Raw genomic sequence first — 23,203 nt, forward strand, 5'->3', positions numbered from 1 at the left:
ACAGTGATTTATCTCAGTTGGCCGCCCAACTTTGGGAACCAGCACAAGACATGATGTTTTCCAAAGGGCTGGGACCCTCAGCCTCCATCCTTGAAGATTCAGCTTGAATAATATCTGTAGAAGCAAGTTGATCTGCGCACTCCTTAAGCACTCTGGGACACACACCATCTGAACCAGCTGCTTTACCAGAGCGTAGCTTCCTCCACTCCACCCTCCCCTTATCTGCTGTGAAGAACAGAGGAATGGGACCCAGTGTATCAGATGTTGCAGCAACGGTGTCAGGGGTGCAGCAAAATGGAGAAGCAAAGTCTGCCTCTGCAATGGTGTGAGACTGAGCAGGTGACCCATTCGGTGACATTGAGCTGGTGCTGGATGCCATGTCAAAGCTGTTGTTAAACAGGTTACACTCATTGGTCTTGTCCTCATCACTTGTTGCCTGGCTCCTCTTCTCGTTATAGCCAGTAATGATCTTTATTCCCCTCCACATCTCTTTGATGTTATTGTTTTGAAACCTTGTCTCAAGTTTTCCTTTATAGTCATTTTTTTTTTGCTTTAAGCTCCTTTTCAGGTCATGCTATACCAGCTTAAGCGTCTCCCTTTCACCAGCCTTGAAAGACTCCTTTTTTAAGTCGAGGAGTTTCTTGATATTACTGGTAATTCAAAGTTTGCTGGTGGGAAAGCAGCAAACAGTTCTAGCTGGTACAATAATATCCCTGCAGAAATTTATGTAGTCTGATGTGCAGACAGTCGCCCTGTCAATGTCAGTGTCTATACCATTCTCCTGTGACTCCAGCATTAGAATCCAATCCATACACTCAAAGCAGCCCCTCAGAGACTCTACAGCCTCGGGTATCCTCTTCTTGAATGATTGAATATTTGTAGGCTGCCTAATTACACAGGTTTTGTATACTGGCTGTAGATAAAACAGATTGTTGTCTGATTTACCAAGTAATGGTAATTCAGAAGCACTGTAGGCCTCCTTGATATCAGCATAACACAGGTCCAGTGTATTATTTTTCCCTCTTGGAACAGTCAGCATACTGTTTAAAACCATGTGGAAGTAAATGTTGACATGTTTGAAAACTCCTGAAATAACAAAAAAAGTATCAGGATGCTGGGTTTATAATCATGCAACAGTCTCCTGAGTGACGTCACACTCCACTCTGGGATCCACCCACGGAGAAATGTAAACAACAACGGCAACAATGTGAAAAAATTCCCTTGGTACATAATATGGTCTAATACTGACTGCCAAGAGTTCAATATACAGCAGATCCTCTCCTTCAAAGTTATGTGTCTGGGATTACACCATCTGTTGTTCACAGACACTGCCAGTTCCCACCTCATTTCTGTCCAGTCATACTATAGTGAAGCCAGGTTGATCCATATGCAGGAGTGAGGGATGTTATCCATCAGCCAAGTCTCCGTTAAACACATTAAACTGCATTCAAGAAACACCTGCTCATTCCATACAAGTGACTACAGCTTCTTGCTCTTGTTATGCAAAGAGTTGATATTCCCCATGAGAGTCAATGAAAGAAAAGGCTTGCATCTCCATCTTCTAGCCCTTAGTTTAGAACCAGCTCAGCAACCAAGTATAGCCTGTTCAGCTCCGGAGAAATAAGATGTCCACCACAATGAAAGAAGGTACATGTGTAAACTGTTTTACTAGTAATACTATAAGCTAGGTGATTTTTCATATAAACAGTTTTACTAGCTATTTAACTAGCTGTACTAGGAACTACAGGGATGTGTGCTGCCTCTCAGTGTGGCACAGGAAAAAAAAAAGATGTATAATGTCAAGACGATTCTTTGTTTGAAAGAAAAGTACATTCATGAAGAATGCACACACTCCAAGCTTGCCTTTCTAAGCATGTTGAGATACTTTTATTTTATGTGTGATTATGTTAAATCCAATATAAATAACATTTTACACATTTGAATTACCCCATTTAATGTGATTTCGGAGAGCTGGTAAACTATTTAAGCATACATTTAAATTTAAAAAGCATCACAAACACGATTTATTAACTGTGACCACACACTGATAACATATCAAGAAAAAAATACAAAAAATGGTGGTAAACAAATGCACAGATTAGTATGAATGATACACCTAAACATTACTCCATCCATCCGTCCGCTTGCTGAACTCACATAATTCTAGTTTAGGATTAGTAGGATCAGGAGCTCAGCAGAAGGGGTATACCTGACTTGAATGCTAGTTTAGACACACTCAAACATTTAAATTCAATGACAAAGGCTCAATATAGAGTAAATACCTTGGGATGTGAGAAGAAATCAGAGGAACCTGAAGCAAATCTACATAAGCATGGAAACAACAAGGAACAGCCTGGAATTAAACCCATTTTCCCTGAGCTGTGAGGCAACAGTGTTAATCCCAATACCTCTGTAGTACCAAAAAATGTGCATGATAAATAATTATATACCTTCCTGAGGAACAAAGTAACTAAAAGGATATATACTGTCACAAATGCATGTCTGAGGGTCACCTGACGGGCTCATCCAAGATAAGCAATAATTCCCCGGGATGAAACGGGGGGCTCTCACTAACAGTATTGTCTTCTTCTGTTCCCACCACTCTGAAAAATTCTGGGGGCAACTGACTCAGTCCCTTCCATTCAAAGGACTACAAATTTGAGGTGCTCGCAGAAGGTGATGTCTCATTTGGATGTAGACTCAACCCTGGACGGAGTTCTACCCCAGACCTGACCAATTGTTTAGAGACACTGCAGTCTTTATTTTGTTTGCTTTGCACCTCAAATGCTATTTCTGTTTCAGCTGGCACCATTATTAAATGGGGTGACCCAGCTGGCACCACAACATCAGTTTTGTATCCTGAGTCATACCTCACTCAACCACAAACCATATAAAGATATCAATACTTTTCATAAGCTCATGAGTCTAAATAAGCAGAGGCTTTTGGACCATAACAGATAATGACTTACTATTAGCAATGCCAGTCAGAACCAAATAATTTGAGAAATAAAATGAAATAAAAAAAAGAAATAAAAAGGAATTATGTAAATTTAAAAGCAACTGAAAGGTAATGCATGGGTGGCACAGTAGTGCAGGGGTAGTGCTGCTGCCTCGTAGTAAGGAGACCATGGATTGCATCCTGGGTCCTTCCTGTATGGAGTTTGCATGATATGCAAGTTAGGTGGATTGGTGATACTTAATTGGCCCCAGTGTGTGGTTTATGTGTGTTTACCCTGCAATTGACCGATTCCCTATCCTGGATTTATTCCTGCTGTGCGCCCTATGCTAGCTGGGATAGGCTCCAACACTCCCTGTGACTTTGTTGAGGAATAGGTGGACTAGAAAATGAGTGAGTAACTGAAAGGTAATGCACCTTCAAAAAGAAGATACCAAATGAACTAAGAGTTGCATTGCAGTAGTCTCTTCATCAGAGATCAATAACTCTGTGCAATAACTGTAAACTAGTATAAAATACAACAAACTGTAGCATACATGGACAAAAACACAAGAATGTTAGCTTACATGCAAAAAGTGCCCAACAAGGTGCTTATGGTCAAGGATGAAACATCCATCCATTATCCAACCCGCTTAATCCGAACACAGGGGTCTGCTGGAGCCAATCCCAGCCAACACAGGGCACAAGGCAGGGACCAATCCTGGGCAGGGTGCCAACCCACCACTGGACACACACAAACACACTAGGGCCAATTTAGAATCGCCAATCCACCTAACCTGCATGTCTTTGGACTGTGGGAGGAAACCGGAGCGCCCAGAGGAAACCCACGCAGACACAGGGAGAACCCAGGAAGCGAACCCAGGTCTCCTAACTGCGAGGCAGCAGCGCTACCACTGCGCCACCGTGCCGCCAGGATGAAACAAATAAAAAGAATTTTACATATTATGATGGGTCAGTAAATTCAATACAACCCATTGAATCATCCCTGTTCATGTTAAAAGCCCATAATCCTTCTCAGTGTTATATATGAATGTTGGGATTTAACTATCTGTAATGCTAAACTTGGTCATATGTGAGGTATGTCATGTCATGGTTCAATGTCCTAAAGTGATTAGCTACCAGGGGCCTGATAACATACAGTATTACTTATATCACTTCAATGATTCCAGAATTCCATCCCATACCACATATGCATAAAACACTGCACTATATAAATTAACTTGTTTAATCCCATAGTGAGATGCAATTTGTAATGAAACTGCACTGTCAACTAAATTTATTTTGTGCACATTAGTTAAAAAGCTATACTGGAAACAAAGACAAAGTCAACATTTTACAATTAGCCAACATATGACAGTACCAAAATATACTATTTTCATCAAAATTTTACCAAAAATTAAGAGTGTCATAATCAAGTTTAGTAGACAGTGTGCCAGAGGTTCAGAATAAAATATTCAAGAGTAAAACTGGTAAGTCTGATGGTACAACTAAAATCAAGGAAACATCTGTACAGTATGCTATACAGAGGTCAATGAAAGAATCGTGGCACTGCAACTACTACATGTAAACAATACTTTCATAGCAACTCCTTTACGTTAGAAAAATAATGTAGTCACACATAAAACTGATCTGTATCCCATGTCTGACTGCTGCCTATATTGAGTTTGAACATTTTTCTTTTGTCTTCTTGGATTGTTTCCAGTTACTCAGGTTTCACATCCTGATGACACGCGTGTTAGGCTAATTGGGGTCATATGAATGTAGGAGCATACAGAACTTCAGTGGGCCCCATCTAAGATTTGTTACTGCCTTTCTTCCAATGTTCCTAAGTCTCTTGAAGTCTGTGACCATAAATTTGTTCAAGCATGTTTCAAAACGTTATACTTATGTAAGTTAAGAGCAAGTCCTGTAAAGATCTGAACTAATTTGAATGTAATAAAAAACAAAGGTGGACCAATACATCAGCATGTCAGTAAAGGTAAAATTAGTCTGGTTAGTTTAGAAGGATTCAGTATCAAATAATACCAGTAGAACATTTTCCTTATGGTGAAAAAAGACAGCAATGGTGATTAATTGTACAGAATCTTTTATATGAGACAGAGATATCAACACTAATTATGTTATATTAGAGTCAATGAATTTAGAAGTTAAGTTGTAACCTTTTTGCAGAAAATATTGGCCATCTACATGATTCCTGTTCTGCTGTTATAACTGACCATTCCTAATCATTCTTATAAGCATTTAAAAATAATGCTTACTAGTTTTCCAGCTGTAAACAGAATTTACAAGAATTTCAGATTACCCCAGCATGAGTTAGAGATTCCTTGCAATCACCACTTGCATTGTCCCTCACATGTGTAACTGCTGTCACAGGAACACCTTTGCCCAGTTCTGGTTATTTTTTAAATATATTTAAATAGTATTAAATCACCCATATGGTTCTAAAAACAAACTAAAACAATAAATGTTTCAATCTTCATGTACTGTTTTTACTTTCAAATGTTGTAAGACCCCTGAAAATCCATAGTTTTCCTACAAATTTCTAATGACTGGGTTTTCAAAAATGTGTACTTTTATCATTTAAAAGAGATCAGTTATGGTTGGTCGCAGTGTAACTAATTTTAAAGGATAAAGGAAAACATTATTTGTGCTATCTCACTGTGTAATTGGTGTTACTTATGCTTTTTATGTGCTTGAATTGATCAGCAGTGTGTTAGCAGAATTTTATTCTGATTACAAAAATGTGTTGCTATTAAATATTTTCTGTCTGTTTAAGCCGAGCTACTTTATTTTGTCTTTTAATTTAACTTTTATTTGTTGCTTTAAGTCAGTGGACCTCATTTACAAAATAATCACAAAACCAAATCACTAAGCATATCAGCGCTAAGCTCATTACCATTTTGGAATGTATTAGCATAAACTTGATCATAAGGAATGACCAGGTTACATGTCTGGTGCTGAATTTGTCTTTACAAGCTTGAAATGCTGAGAAAGCATTAGATCTCTGTACTGTTTCAATATGCTATCACAGAAATCTTGAAAAAAATAGCAAAAAAAGAGAATATTTCTCACAGCTGCTGTACAACGCTGTTTTGGAACTTACCTGATGAGATCAGCATGTCATTCTTACAGTTTTATATAAATTAGATAGTTTCATTGGTTTTAATAATTGGAACTCACTTTGCAAACTATGTATGTTGAAAGTTCAGTTTTAAGTATAAAGAATTGTGATAAATGTAAACAGCACATTACTTACTGTACTTATTTCAGATGGATTATTAGCAACTACTGAGTTTATTAGAAGCATGCAGTGAGTCATGAATTCACTATTTTTTAAGGTTTCAGTTTTGTCACTGTTTGCTGCTGTTTTACAACCTCCAATCAGAAAAAGTTGGAACCGTATGGAAAATGCTATTTGAAAAAAACAGTGATTTTTAAATAAATATACAGTACTTTGACTCTTTTATTCCATTGCAGACAGTAATGACTTAAGATATTTCATGTTTTGTCTGGTCAACTTCATTTCTTTTGTTAATATACATCCATCCCTTTGTATTAGGCCTGCAACACATTCCAAAATAAGTTGTGACAGGGGCAAATTAAGGCCAGTAATGAGGTGAAAGAATAAATAATGAGATTTCAAACAGGTGATGTTCAACAGGTGATTGTAGTCATGATTTGGTACAAGAGCAGTATACACAAAAGGATGAATCTTCGAGGAGCAAAGATTGGGCAGAGGATCTCCAGTTTGTCAACCAATGCGTTAGAAATATTTAAAAATAATGTTCCTCAAAGAAAGATTGGAAGGAATTTGCATATTTCTCCCTGTACAGTGTATAATATCATTAAACAATTCAAGGAGTTAGGAGGAATTTCAGTGCCTTAAGGGCAAGGGTACAAGCCTAAATTGAACACCTGTGATCTTTGATCCCTCAGACAGCACTTTATCTTTAACATCCTTTTCTGAATATACCCAGCATCTCTCATCTACACATGTCCAAACCAAAGCAATCTCGCCTCGCTGACTTTGTCTCGCAACCATCCAACCTGAGCCGACCCTCTAATGTACTAATTTCTAATCTTGTCTATCCTTGTCACTCCCAATACAAATTGTAGCATCTTTAACTCTGCCACCTCCAGCTGTCTCCTGCTTTTTGGTCAGTGCCACCACATATACAACCCATATAACACAGTTGGTCTCACTACCATCCTGTAGACCTTCCCTTTCACTCTTGCTGATACCCGTCTGTCACAAATTACTCCTGGCACTCTTCTCCACCCATTCCACCCTGCATGCACTCTCTTTTTCAGTCCCTGTTACTCTGTACTGTTGGTCCCAAGTATTTAATTGCATCTATCTTCGCCTAATCTACTTCCTGCATCCTCACCTCTCCTCTGAACTCCCTCTCATGTACACACATGTATTAAGTCTTGTTCCTACTGACCTTCATTCCTTTCCTCTCTAGAGCATATCTCCACCTCTCCAGGGTCTCCTCAATCTGCTCCCTACTCTCGCTACATATCACAATGTCATCAGCAAACATCATAGTCCACGGGGACTCCTGTCTAATCTCGGCTGACAACCTGTCCATCACAATTTCAAATAAGAATGGGCTCAGAGCTGACCCTGATGTGATCCCACCTCCACGTTGAATGCATCCGTCACTCCTACCGCAGACATCACCACTGTCACACTTCCCTCGTACATATGCTGTACAACTCTTACATACTTTTCTGCCACTCCCGACTTCCTCATACAACATCATAACTCCTGTCAATGCACCGTCATATGCTTTCTCCAGGTCCACAAAGACGCAATGCAACTCTTTCTGGCCTACTCTATACTTCTCCATCAGCACCCTCAGAGCATGGAGGTACTGTATATTAACAAATGAAATGAAGTTGACCAGACAAAACTTGAAATATCCTGGTTTCATACTGTCTGCAATAAGATAAAAGTTAAAGTAAATTTAAGAACCACTGCATTTTTTATGTATTTGCATTTTCCAAACTGTCCCAGTATTTTCTGATTTGGGGTTGTATTTTGTAACCTTAAAAAACTCACAGGTTTATTGTCACACATGTATAATATCGTGGGTGTTATTTTTAAATGCAGATTTACAATATATGCAGTACTTTCATACTGTGCCACTGCAGTAGGAAACATTCCCACCATTTTTGTTTTAAGAAAAAGGTAAAAGGGAAAATTTTAATACAGCGACATTTTCTTTTTCTTTACTTATCACTCCATCTGGGTTTGTGTTATCCTGTTAGGCACTGTGGTTTCTTTATTGTTTTGAGTCCCATTCTTTTATTTCTGATCTCTTGCTTTTGACCCTTGTCTATTTTACTGACTCCTTTACTGGAGGCATTTTTCATCATCTCTGCTTCTCAAGAAAAACACTTAGCAATTTAGTGACTGTAAGAGTAAAGCCATTTCCTTAGCTTTTTATTTTTTCCTCTGCTAGAGTGTGACAATTGTCATGTGACATAGTCAAAAACAAACACTCCATGGCAGCGAGATATGCAGCCTGCTTTTAAAAATGTCATTAAAGGAATGAATACATGTTATAATTAACCTACTAAAAACATTTTAAAAATGGTGTTTTATTGCACTATTAAAGAATAGTATGCCCTCTGCCCCAGGTATTTAGCAGCAATCTTGTTACTGACCGCATGCCTTACTTGCAAATCTTAACTCCTCTCTCTTAGATCTCTTAGCACTTTTCAGTAATAAAAACATCCTGCATGCCCAGATCAAAATAAACGTTGCTCCTGTAACCTGACAGTATTACCTAGGATGTCATTGAAAAAATGGATATTCAGCAGCAGCCTGACCAGATACTGACATAAAAAGAAATGTATAGTGCTGGGAAATGATTGTGTCACTTTCCATTATTGCTTTGCCTCTCATTTTAAAGTGAAACTGAGAAAATCTCTGTTACCCTTATTGTACTACAATGTCATTTAAAGGAACACGTATTTCCTTCTGTTCATAGATGCTGAAGATTTAGCTAATTTTTCTTTTTTTTTATTAAATTCTGCTTTAAAATAATATATTTTTATAAATTAAATCAGTAAACATGTATATTTAGGTTAGGTTCTAATCACAGCTGGTTAGAGCATAGTACAGTATATTACAGTAATTTAACAAATAATTCAGAAAAACAAAGTTGACTGTAAATGTAACATTCTCAAAGAACAGCAGGGTATATGTAACATTGGATACAAATACTTTCTGCACAGAACACTAAAAAAGACAAATAAAGGATATACAAACCACTAAATTGAATAAAAGACAATCAACAAAAGTAAATCAATACATTGAACAAATTAAATTTGTGATATAACACACACACAAATGACACTGACCATCAGGACAGAGAGGTAAACTGAAAGAAGGTCAGAATATTAGGTTAAGTTAAAGGCCTTTCTGAACAGATGAGTTTGAAGATTATTTTTAAAAGAATGAATTAAGTCAGCTGATCTTCTTAGTTTTGAGAGGTCATTCCAAAGTCTGTACACTATACAGTACATACCCTCAGAGTGCAGGTTGGTGTGGGGAATAACAAGATTGTCAGAATCAGAGGACCTTAAGTGGGTGAACAGGAGCATAGTGATGTAGAAGGTGATTTAAAGTTTTGTAGGTAATTTATAGAACTTTATATTCAATCCTGTAAGACACAGGGAGTTAATGAAAGCAAAGAAGGATGGGTGTTTGGGTTTGTGTAAGGACTCTTGCAGTAGAGTTTAGAATCAAATGGAGCTGGCATATATGGTAAGTTTAGAAGTGGCACTTGCCAATTGGAAGTTACAAAACTGATGCAGGATGTGATAAAATCCTGGACAAGTTTCTCAGCACTAGAAAAGGAGAGGAATGAGTGAACATGGGATATGTTACAGAAATGGAAGTAAGAAAGTTTCTTAATGTGGTTGATGTGGGTGGAATAAGAAAGATGGTCTAAAGAGATCATCATCAAGAGGAACTAAAAGGAATTAGAGGGAAGGAACTAAGGAACTAAAAGGAATTAGACGATGGTCTGATGAGATCATCATCAAGAGGAAGTAAAAGTTGTGCTTTAGTGGCAATTTGTAGGAGTTTTGATAAATTTAATTTTAAAGAGTTCTGCTCCATTTTGGGCTTTAATTTCACTGAGGCAAGTTGTGAGGTAAGCACTGTATCATGTGCATAAAAATGATAATCCAGTACAGAGATACAAATAATATGGTCAAGGGGAAGCATATAGTTACAGAAGAGCAGCGGGCCGAGGACAGAGCCCTAAGGAACTCTTTACGTGACTGGCAATGAGCTGGATTTGCTTTTGCCAAGATTAACAAACTCTTGCCTCTCAGTCAGATAGGACTTAAAACACTGGTGGGCAGTACCATAGATACTCAGCATGTTCTCATTCTGGACAGTGGAATGTCAAGTCTGACATTGTCAAATGCTGTACTGAAGTCTAACAGAATTAATATGTTGGTTTGTCTACAGTCTGCTGCCATAAGCAAATCATTACTTAGGCGAAGCAGTGGAGTTTCACAGAACTTACTGTGCTCTGAAACCAGACTGAAAGGGTTCCATCAATATATTAGAAGTGAAGTAATTGGTGAGTTGGGAGGCTACAAACATTTAAGAAATTTTGACAGAAAAGGTAAGTGAGAAATAGGTCAAAAATTCATTAGATTGTCAGCATCAAGACCAGAGTTTTTTTAACACTGGAGTTACAGAAGTGATTTTAAAAGTGGCTGGCACAAAGCCAGTGTCAAAGGATGTATTTTTTATTGTTGTAACAGTCAGGATTATGGCATAAAGGCAGGATTTAAGAAGTGTGGTGGGGATGGGGTCCAGTACACAAGTAGCCGGCCTTACAAAGCAGGTCATTAACAAATGCCAAAATGACTGGTGAAAATTTAGAAAAGGAGCTGGATGGAGTGGGAAGACAGGCAAAGATATAAATGGATGATGGATTTATGTTAGTTGAATTATTTAGATCTTTAATTTTATTATGGAAAAAGAGGAGGAATATTTCACAGACTTTGGTACAGGAGGTAATTGGGCCAGATACAGGCTGAAATGGTTTATCAACTGCAGGGAACAAAGCCCTCTGGTTATCATGGCCACATTCTATTATTCTGCCATAATGTGTGTTCCTGGCTGCAGTTAGTGCATCCCTGTAAGCACTATGATCATCAGAGAAAGCCTGGATGTACATGGTGAGGCCACTCTTACGTGACATTCTCTTAAGACATCAGGCAGCTGCTTACATTAGACCATAATTCTGAATGATACCATGGAGCTGAATGTTTAAAGGAAACCTCCTTATGTTTTAATGGAACTGTTTTATCTAGTGCTGAATGTGGGGCTGAGTTATAGTATCTAGGGTTTATTGAAAGGTGAAAAAAACAGTGTATCCTGGCAACACTGGATGCAAAGGAGGAGACATCTCTGGACAGGGTGCCAGTCCATTGCAGGGCACACTCACACTCACACACCTATCCTCACATTTACACAGGATCCAGTTTGGAATTACCATTTAACCTAAGCCTCACGTGTTTGGGGATGTGGGAGTGAAATCTATGCAGACTGAGGGAGAGAGTGGACACAGACGACTCCCGTGTGGGAATTTAATCAAGTACAGTGGATCCATGAAGAAGCAGTACCATGCTGGAACAAATAAGATAAAAAGTCATATAAGCAAATGCTATGAAAGATTTTGCATGGAGTAAGGACTGATTGTTGTACAGTTTCATGCTTAAATAAATAGATATGTACACCTTTTCCAATAAAATATAACATATATTTGGTCTAACATATGTAGTATGGACTTGATTACTGTTAACCACCTGTAACAAGAAGCAGGTCTATGTAACGACAGTTCTGCTTCAAGTTGAGCTGGTACTGCTGTCAAAAATGACCAAATGACCAATTCCTTTAAAATTGTATAGTACTTAATTTCAAAATATCTTGGCTAGCTTTTCTATTAGTTTTCACCCTGCTGCAGAACAGGCACCCTGGATTAAGGGTCCTTAAGGGCCTTTTTCCAGTTTTCCAGGATCATCTTCTACTTCCACTATTCTCTGAGTGGACTTACAGCTGATACAGTACATTTCGGTTAAGGCACCACTTCATGATACACACAACATGCAGGGCCAGCATATTACTGACTGACTTTTCAAAGCATGTTTGCACAACTACTTACTCACCCTTATGTTTAGTATGTCTGTTATAAAGCCTCAATTTCTGCAATAGTTTCCGTTTTTGCCACCTATGCATATGCATTGATCTATCTGTTTATCTTTGTATATACAACATACAGTATGTTATATGTCTTTACTCACAGTGTATATTTTTTCAACGTATTACATCAAACAGCATGGTGTTTTGTCTTGATATTGATTTAATAGTTTTCCAGCACACTTGCAATAAATTTCCTTGTTTAGTTTTGTATGCATTGCATCAGCTTTTTATATTATTTCCTTAAAGAGGAGTTGTATCAGCATTATCATAGATAATGTTTTAACCAAGATAAAATATATACACCAATGAAAAGTAAGCAAGGTATACATATCCATCTTAAACAAGAAAAGTCTTTATGCACTATCTTTCAGTGCTTAAGAATTTCCACAAATAAATAACTTGAATTAATATTTGAATTATTGGGAAGATTTTCTATGCTTTAACACTAGAATTACCAGAGCCTACGAAAAAACTCCAGCCCACCTTAAATCCATTTGCACCTCTCCATCAGTGTCTTTTGTCCTCTAAATGTGCTGATAAAAACAAGCAGCAAGCAGCCTACTATTTTATCCCCCCACCGCGTTAGAACGCGCACAAAGTTCTCCCAGCTCATGCCTTGATTGATTATCTGGGAATGAAGTGCTGGAGTTTTAGAGTGGAAATAAAAGGTCGTTATTTGGAACACATAACACGTCGTAAATGTGGGAAGGAAAGTCCTTGGGTATATGTGGGAACTGTTAACATTTGAATCTGATGATTGTATATGCCGCGGAACTGACCTCTCTGTACTATGCTGTCCTCTGCATCTCCTGGAGTTCAAAATAAATCCCAACATGCAGCAACATGAGAACACTGGCAAAGATCGGGAAAAAAAAACGCGGCACATGAAGGTATGCAAATGAATATAATGTTGCATTAGTGCCACAACGTTTTCCGAAATGTACAATACAGGTCATAAAATGAATTATTCCAAATGTCATATATATACCTAAGATTCTCTTTATTTTTGTCAGCGCGGCTTTCACATCATGAATCAGAAGGTGCATACTAATTCAGCATGAGCTGGAATACTCAAGAATAAAACTGAATAAAAAACAATTACATCCACAGTCATTCTCAGTCACTAGCACCACTCACATCCATGTCCACAATTTTCCCAGTCTTGTTCGCACCCAAAATCTGACAACGGTTTTCAAATAAAGAGGGGGTGTAACAAAACAAGTTTGTTTGTTATACCATGTCTTTATCTGAAAACGGCAACAGATCGGGTGTTTAGTTTGAGGAAGCTTGAACATGACAGAATAAAACTTAAAAAAAAAACTTTCACAAGTACTATAAACTGACAGACGCAAATCAAATGTATTTTTTTTATTGTATGATATAAACAATAAGAGCAGCTAAAATGGTAAATTTGGGAAGCAGCTGATATCGAAACCGCAACCTTTTGATTGGAAGGCACCAGTTCTTAGCATTGCACCATGCAAGCTGTCGTATCAATCGCCTACTGTAACCTGCTTTCTTTTTTCTTCTGTTAAATTCTTGAATAAAAGTGCACTTGTTTTGTTACACTTGTACCTTTTGTGAAAGTGTTTATTTGATATTTGTATTTCAGGCTTCACACATTATACATTTCATGTCTACATTTTGTCAAATATTACTAAAACATGAAAAACGTTTCTGTGATTAACAACGTTTTTACATAGATTGTTGATGACACTGAACACACATGAAATGTATGTATTGCAAATGATGATGTACTTTTTTACCCTATAAAGCTCCAGCACTTTACTCGAAGATGAACACTGAGCACTGAGAAACTTTGCGAATTGAACTGCGGTGGAGGTTGGGGGGATGGGATACCAGGCTGCTTGCTGCCTATCGACACATTTACAGGACAAAAGACGCTGATGGAGAGGTGAGAAAGGATTTAAGGTGGGCCGGATTTATGAGTTTTCTCATAGGCTCTGGTAATTTATTATTATTATTATTAATTCTATTGTTAAGGGAAGTTTCAAAGCTAATAAACAGCAGAAAAACAAATGGCATGAGCTTATTCATCAGTGCATTAAGAGTACAAATCAAAAAGGTTTCTTTACAACTTACTTCCGGGTTGTCATCAATGATTAAACAATTATGTTTGGTTGCTCCTTGATGGAAGGCGGCTGGGTTTCTGTGTATCCTAGACACCTCACTTTATCTCCAGGTTAATATAAATAAGAAAAAAGGCAGGATGTGTTGCTTTAAGATTTCTGGTAGGTTTAGAATTGTAGTAATACAACAAACATTATCAGATTCTCCTCTATTTGTTTGTACCCCATATAATACACTGCTACTCCACTACTAGAAGTAATCTTGGATTCCTGTCTTGCCGTCATTCTCTCTTCGAGATATTTTGTATGCCATGTCACCTAGATAGAATGGATGGTATATGTCATGGATGGGGCAAATCTTGAGCAGGTTAATTAAGATAGGTGTGCCCCCTTTAAGACATCATTAAAGGGGTTAAATGGAGAGGGGTGCTAATACATAGCTAGATAATTCAGTTGCACTTTTTTATTTAAGATTATGGGCTCAATAGTAAAACATAATTTAAAAAGTATAAAACAAAATAGCAATTGCAATTATAAAGTAGAATGGTAAGTTTAGAAAATCAATACAATACACAATTTGATATTTTCAACTGCCCACATATTTTCCTAATAAAGCCATAACAAGTCACACTTAATGAATAAAGGGATATTTTACACAATTCAACAATGTATCCCCACAAATTTAGGGGTTGGAGATTCCCCCAGTGTAATCTGTACTGGATGAAGTCAAGCTTGAAACAGAGCGTAAAATACATTTTCCAATTCATTTTATCCTCTTGAAATAACGTGGTTTTGTCAGTGAATGTATTTTTGTAAAATAAGCACCCCTGTGGATATAACTGTGGTGTATCAGATTTGTAATAGATGTCAGCCCTTTATGCAATCTTTTTAAATGTAGAACTGGGAAGAGTCTTAAAAACAGTGTGCAGTGTATACATTAGCAAAGACCAATTAAAGTGTCTACATTATAAGTCATGATATTTGTATGTTTTCACCTTCATACAAATTAAGCTTCAGAACAACTAATTAGCTCATGAAGGTTGATGTTGTGTGATTTAATTATTGCTTATGATTGTACACGCTACATCAGTTCTAATATATTATGGTGTATAATGGTGCAAGGGACAGGAAATACTGTAAGTAATTTTAGATGTATGTACTTAGACTATATGTATGTTTTAAATACACTTTTGTTCTATTATTTTATGGTTTTACAAAGTAACTAAATAAGCTAAGTTTTAATAATAAATACAATACATCCAACAATTTATTTTGTTATTGGTAGACATATTTGTTTCTACTGAGTGATAATAAAAATCTCTTCAAGTGAGCAATTTTCTTATCTCTAGTATACACTAGTTATGAACAAGCTACATTAACTCTTGATTTTTAGATGTAGTTCCAAGAGAAAAACCCTCATATTTAACATTTGAAATTTTTTAAGACTTATCTTCTGTCAGTTTTAAATTTTTATTTTTACTTTCATATATAACTATATAATGTTATTCTGTAAATACTATGTATATAATCCTATATTCTAATGTCTTTCATGATGACCTTAACTTAAAATACAGTTTAGTTAGTCAGTCATTGTCCAACCTGTTTTATACTAACACAGGGTCACGGGGGTCTCCTGGAGCCAATCCCAGCCAGCACAGGGCGCAAGGCAGGAACAAATCCCCAGGCAGGGCGCCAGCCCACCGCAGGGCACACGCACCCACACTCACACCAAGCACACACTAAGGACAATTTGGGATCGCCAATGTACCTAACCTGCATGTCTTTAGACTGTGGGAGGAAACCAGGGCACCAGGAGGAAACCCACGCAGACACGGGGAGAACATTCAAACTCCACGCAGGATGGACCAGGGAAGCGAACCCGGGTCTCCTAGATTTTACAATTAGGAAAAATAACATTCAATTCAGATTCTGGTTTTGACTTTGTTCTGGATTCTGATTACAACTTTAGTTTTTGTCTGGGAAATGTGGGAACTTTTATTGACAAGCCCAGAACTTTTATGACAGTTCCTGCTGGTTATGACAGCCTCAGTGATAAAACTCAGAAATACGCAAATTACAACTTAGGCAAGCAAATTGTGTAGCTTTATCACCTGATGACGTAGTCCACTGTAGGTTAAACCAATGTGATTACTGGTTTTTAGATTGAATAGGGTTTTATTGGGATCTGTAGCACAACTATCTGGTGTTGAATTCCAGGAAGAAAGAAGCTGTATGGGACCCAGCACACATTCATTTTTATATAGTCTAAAATCTCATTAGATTTTGACAGTAAGAAATTAATTGTAGTCAATCAAAATATAGTATAGTATAGTATAGTATAGTATAGTATAGTATAGTATAACAGAGTATAGTATAGAGCAGTAGAACATAGTATGTTAAATTGTGCTGGTTTTGGATTTCTATTTTTCTAAGTGGATTAAACAGGTTTTAGAATATATGCAGGTACATATATGTTTGTGAAGCCTCGTTTTGTTTTAATGAACTGTAAATTAAAGCCATTTAAAGCATGAAAGGAGTTCATTCTGGATTCAGAGCATTACTACTGCAGCATTTCTAGTTTATAATCATTATTGTTTTTCATTTCAGTCATGGACCACAACATTTCAGAACTATTGCTTACATCTAAAGTTGTACTAACAACCACTAAAGGAAATACTTCATCCACATACAGTGACATTATTCTTTAATATATACATTTATTACATCATTATACTAAATATTTTATAACGTAGTTATTAGATTTTTTTCTCATGAACATTTTGAATTTCTTCTCATATTTTGACTTTTCTTTTTAGGTCTCACACTTTACTGGTGTCATGGCCATTCCTAGTCACATGACAAGGTTGAGCACATGCCACATTGCATTAACACCTCCTGTCTACAAAAAAAGAGGCACCGTACTGACAAAGTATCCTAGTGTTAGGACACTCTGAAAGAATTTGTGATTCTCACTGTGATTGTCTAGTTTTTGAATTTTTGGATCTGATCTCCAAGTGTTGAAGTATTTTTTTTTTTTACGTTGATTGTTGAAACTTGTTTTGTTTAAGCTGGTTTTGACCGTGTGCCTGCCTTTTTAATACCCTTAAACCCCTTGTGTTTAATAATTTTCAGCAGTATGTGCTATTTTTATTTCTGAGAAGAATAATATGTAAGAAATACTCTTTGGTGTAATCCTTTCTATTTTTGTTTTATAATTATTCTGTTCATGCTCTGTATTATTTTTTATATTTTCTTAGAGAAGTTATGTGAATTACCATAGTCTATTCCTTTGATCAAGGAAAATGTATACACCTTAATAAAAGGATAAGTGTCTGTGTGTCTGTCCGGTTGCTATGTCTCTGTCATTCCAAAATATGACACATCACAAACAGTTTAAGTAATAAAATGAATTGCATTAGTCATTCCAATGGCTCACTGTAAATATTAATTGCAAGTTCTATATTGGATACTTAGATTTCAACCTGTCTTAGATGGGTAGCACAGCTCATAGTAAAAAGAAAACTGCACAAATTAATGATATTTATTCTCAGTTACAGGTATTGGTCAAAAAACAGGCTTAACTAATGTCTTTGAGACCTTGTGGCTATATCATTGCTATTATTATCATTATGATTGTATCTTTTCACATGTGGTGTGCACTGGCTGACATTACTTACTTGGAAGATGCCCTTCATGAGTTTAGTGAAGTTTTGTATTGATTTTCTAAAAATGTGGGCTGTACCAAGAATCATGGAATATGTTAATATTTACAATTGTCATATTAATCTGTATTGAACAATATTTTCAATAAATGTAAAGAGATTGATTCTTTTGTCACTTTTGTGCTATTTAACACTATATTTTAAACACAAGCAACCTAAATAATATGAATGAAGGAAACTCTTTTCTAAGAACTAAAAATATGTTACTTAAGCCTATATTAAATTGGGTCATCATCACTAAGTCATTTGGGAGCGGTCAGAAAATGCAAATTACATGATAAAATTGAATACTGGAACCTAGCAACATGGTCCCTTGTGCCTCATAAGATACGATGTCTTTGAAGCTGTGATCCCTAAGAAGAACATGTCTTAATTAGAGAACCATGCATTAGTAAATCACACTTAAAATAATCTTCAGTATAGCAATAAAATATTACTGCCTTACGTTTATCAAATTCAAAATCTGTTAACCGATATGGAGTACAAATCTAAAGTTCATTTGCACCCTGTCTGAGTTAACACAGAAATAAAACCCTATAGCTGGTAACATCACCATATCTATTATCATTTACTGCATGCTTCAAGTATATGCACAGAGCTGTAGAAATACAAAGGTCAAAATTTAATATTTAGAATGGCTTGCCATGGACAATGAAAGTTGAACATCAATAAAATTTCATTTTCTCATGCTTTTTACATCAGGAATATATTGATCTCTGACTGACAAAGTGCTGGGACAGGCATTCCACAGGGGAAGATGAAAATTGTATTGGTGATGTTATCAATCTGGATTTTCATTTCTGAATATCCATTCTTATTTTAGCAAAATAAAGGGTAAAAGATTAATTATAGGAAAACACATACAAAGCTATGGCCTGAATATCTTCATCATCCCTGAGAATGTAAATAATGCAGTGTAGTTTGCAATTTACAGAACAGTGCATAATCAGATGACACTGCCTTCAACAAGCTCTGTGTTTATCAATAAGGTGATAAGTGGATAAGTACAGTTGTATATCCATTAAATTAGGGCATAATGGTGCCCTTTGTTTTCTATATTATCTGCAAGGTTTTGTGTTTTGATATCTCAGGGATATCAGCATTTGTGTCACTTTTCTAAAATTCAAATATACTATATTAGATTATTTATGATTCTGTTTTATTGTGCATCCAGCAGCCTCCGTGTATTTTCCCACATTACGCTTCTTGTTTATGAATTTAAGCAGTATTTTACCATTGTTCTCAATGTCACCAATGTTTCAGGTAATTCATTTCAATGTCTGTCTGCTTTTTCTGGCAAGGCTTGCTCTGGCAATGTGCTCTGTTTCCTTACCAACACTTCACAATTACATATTGGAAATACCCAGATGCTCCTAGGCCAATGAAGAAACAGAACCCCTTATAGGCATCCTAAGTCTAAAACAAGGCATTTCAACTGAATACTCTCTTTCTCTATAGAATCAGTGGTTCACCTCAAAGAAGCTCATGCGTTGTTGAATCCCTCACCATAAATGTAATCCCAGTAACCATTTGCCAGAATACTTCTATGCTTCTTTTGTTCACTCCACGGTCCATGGGAATGTAGCTTGGTGGACACAAATGTGTGCTTCAGTTGTGTTTAGAGATACCTTGTTGAGGGCCTTTTGCTCTTGCTAAGGTTATCTGTGGAAAATTGGTTAATGGGATTGGGGAAAAAAAAGTAATGCAAACCATCACCAACATTAATAACTCCAGCTGAGACAAACCATTGGGAATATGAATACTAGGAGTGACTACTGTAACCAGATGTTTAGATGATGGTAATGAGAGAGGTCCTGGTGACTATATATCTAACATAACCTAATCAGGATAAGTCAAAGGAAGATATCTGAAGCTCCCAAGTGAGCATACATTCCAAAAAGTGAACAGTGTAAAAGAACTGATAGATATAGATATTAAATGATGAGATACCATAATGTATGATCTTGTGGTGGCTGGTGGCATGAAAGTAGTTGCTTAACAAATAATAGAAGCCTCCAAGACAAAAAGAATCATCTTGCTGTTAAACCAAATAGTTGCAAATGTTTCTATTTCATGGGGTAATCTGGAAAAGCCAGGGTCAGCAAACATTAGCAGTAGGTCCTCCCTCTATTCTTATGTTGTTTCAAATTATCCTAAATTTAAAATTCTAAAGCCACATTTTCCCAGATTTTATGTTTTACTTATTACTCTCAAGCACAGTTTTCTTTAACTTATAATTATAATTTAATTTATATTAATAATTTTAATTTATAATTTTGAGATATTCCGCAGTGGGCTGGCGCCCTGCCCAGGGTTTGTTTCCTGCCTAGCGCCCTGTGTGGGACTGGCTGCAGCGGACCCCCATGACCCTGTAGTTAGGATATAGCAGGTTGGATAATGGGTGGATGGATGGATTTTGAGATATTTGTTCCAGCTCACTCCAGGTACTCGTACATTGTCTATGGATTGCAAATCTGAAGTTATGACACTGTGAAGGGATTGAACTGAGAAATTTAACTGGGACACGCTAGAACATTTATTTTTAATTGCTTAGCTACATGAGATTATTCAAATAGCTTTTGACCACCAGTCTTTTTACATGTCATGTCTAGATTCCACAAAAACTATCTATCAAAATATCTAACAGATGGACTTTTTGACCAGAATGAAAAGCTGTTCATATGGCATAAGGCTGATGCAATATGAAGTCTGGACTTTGGCTCATCTGGAATTCACTTAAAATTGCAAATTTTAAGTAAAGTAAAAGGACTTTAACAGAGCTGAAGAAGATTTGCTAACAAGCATACATGAAAATCTTCTTGAACCTTCTAGATACTAAAAAAAATACAAAAAGTATCTCCATCAGTTTTTAGGATGAAGGGTCTTTTTATTTTATATACTGTATGTCCAATAAAGATTTTAACAAATATATATGTTTGGACATTTTAAACATTAATTGCTAAAATCTACCTGTAGACTGCTTTTTTGTGTGCACTTTCAATGAAGGTATCCCTTGCTGTTTTCTATATTTGTGGAAATTTCCTGCACTACCTGCCATTGGTGAAATGGGTCCTCCATCAGAGCTTATAAAACTGAAATTTTGTTCATGCTTTGGTCAGATGGTTGCAATGAATAGTTTGTCACTTTAGCTAAGAAATGGTTCAATCTTGTTTGATTGACCATTTTTGAACCAAGTGTTTAGTAATACTAATATGTTTAAAAAGTAATCTGGTCCCGATTGGTATTTTAGAGTATAAGACTAATTGGTGTTTTGGGGGATGCAACTACTCAAATCAGCTTGGCTGGACTGCAGCACAGATGCTCTTTAACTTGATTTTAAATTTTAGTTGCCCTATTCAAATAGCATTCTGATAGATGTTACTATTGACATACCATATGCACATAGTGTTTGAGACAGAAACGAGAACACACAAGATTCTAAATAGACTGCTGATTGCTTTCAGAAACTAGAGGGATTCATTGTTGTCATAATCAAATATGAATTTCTAAGAGTCTTTAAAAAGTGCACAGGAGAACTCAACTAGACCTAAAAAAGTTAAGATTGAGAATCAAATTGAGATATGGAAAGCTACCAGTCTTTACCAGAAAATCTGCATTTAAGTCATTAAACCAGCAATTCTTCACAGTTTAAATCTGTATGTTCTTATGCTGAAATTTATGAATAAGTGTTTGTGATGCAAATTGTGGTGCCTCCAAGCATGCAATACTTCTTAGAGACCCATTAACTACCCACTGAAATTCTAAAATGGTGGCATGGCACATTAAGAAAAAGGTAAAAGAAACTTTCACAAACAAAAATGTTAAATAAAATAATACACACACACATGAAAATGGAACTTTTAAATTGAGATTTTGAAACAGTAAAATCTCAAAAATTGAAAAAAAAATGTACCTAAGGCAAAAAAAAAAGAAACATTACTAACAAGAATACAGGGATTTTCCACAGTTGGGAGTTTGGTGTCTAAAAATCTAAATAATTTTACAGGAAATAAATAGCATGAGGGAAAATAACTAAAGAAGACTGGAATTAATATGAATTTCTGGCAAAGTTAAAAATATAATTCTAGTTCAGCATAAACATTTAAGGCACTAATAAAAACTTATTCAAACATGCTTCCTGTTAAATAATTTTTAAAATGATCCTGAAATTTTTATGACATTTAACGACTATAAAGGGGTTGTTTTGAAACTCAGATTACATGCTGTGTCATTTGCTTGCATTTTTGACAATATACTTGTTTATTTAATCATATTTGTTAAATTAGCAGTAATATGTTTTCAAAATGTGAAAAAAGAACCCTTTACTTCTCAAAAACATCTAAAAATCAAGAGATCTTGATTATTGCCTTCTTTTTATAATTATTTCCCTGTGTGCTTAAGGTGTCTGACCACCTCTAAGTGAATGACTTAATTAGTTCTCAATTAGGCCCAATTATAAATGTATTTGGTGTTAGCGGTTTAGTGTTCAGAGGCTCTCTAGAGAATGCGAGAAGACTGACTCTCTGCCATAAGTCTGAAAAAATAATTACCTGTTTACTGGCTACAAAACAAACTTTAGCAAAGAGATGGGTACTAAAATATGACAGTCATGTATGATGTGATTGTTCATTTCAATTAACATGTAACATAAAACACATCCCAGAATCTGCCATTATAAAATGCACAATGTTCTGAATAGCATTTTATTAAGACTGACAAATGGTAAAGCTACACATAATTATAATTTCAGATTGCAATGTATTGTGACAAGTGGAATTTTGCAGGAATTGAAGACAATCCAAAGTAGAAACTGGAATTAATTTAAGTAAAATAATAGTCCAAACGTCCTGCGGTGGGTTGGCACCCTGCTCAGGATTGGTTCCTGCCTTGTGCCCTGTGTTGGCTGGGATTGGCTCCAGTAGAGCCCCATGACCCTGTATTCGGATTCAGCGGGTTAGACGATGGATTGATGGATAATAGTCCAAACATTTTATGATTTGCTTCTGTCCTCCAGAGTGTCCTTGTAGATGTAAACAGTCTTTGCAGAACAGTTCTGATGTCTCTTCCAGACTGTCTTGCCCTAGTGATTACCACTTGACTTAACTAAGGCATAATTCCTCGCCAATCCCATTCTGGAAGTGAAGTGCTCATTTTCTCCCTGATCCTCCTTTTATTCATATTCTGTCTAATGAACACC

The sequence above is a fragment of the Polypterus senegalus genome, chromosome 9, assembly GCF_016835505.1.
Source record: "Polypterus senegalus isolate Bchr_013 chromosome 9, ASM1683550v1, whole genome shotgun sequence".
In the NCBI taxonomy this organism is placed as follows: Eukaryota; Metazoa; Chordata; class Cladistia; order Polypteriformes; family Polypteridae; genus Polypterus; species Polypterus senegalus.